Source organism: Dipodomys ordii, unplaced genomic scaffold, assembly GCF_000151885.1.
Source record: "Dipodomys ordii isolate 6190 unplaced genomic scaffold, Dord_2.0 Scaffold1, whole genome shotgun sequence".
Taxonomy (NCBI): domain Eukaryota; kingdom Metazoa; phylum Chordata; class Mammalia; order Rodentia; family Heteromyidae; genus Dipodomys; species Dipodomys ordii.
Window position 1 is genome coordinate 42,416,656 of NW_012267217.1, and position 259 is coordinate 42,416,914.

Sequence of the window (259 nt, forward strand, 5' to 3'; positions counted from 1 at the left end):
AAAAAAGCCGGAAGTGGTGCTGTGGCTCAAGTGGTAGAGTGCTAGCCTTGAGCTGAAGAGCTGAGGGACAGCGCCCAGGCCCAGAGTTCAGGACCTCTTCCCCCCCCCAAAAAAAAAAGACCCACTATGTCCTGGTATGAATAGTTCACACCTATAATGTTAGCCATTCAGGAGGCTAAGATCTAAGCCAACCCAGGATTAAAAGCCAGAGTTACAGGTGTGACTCCAGTGGTAACATTCTCCCTGTGAGCCAAGTTTC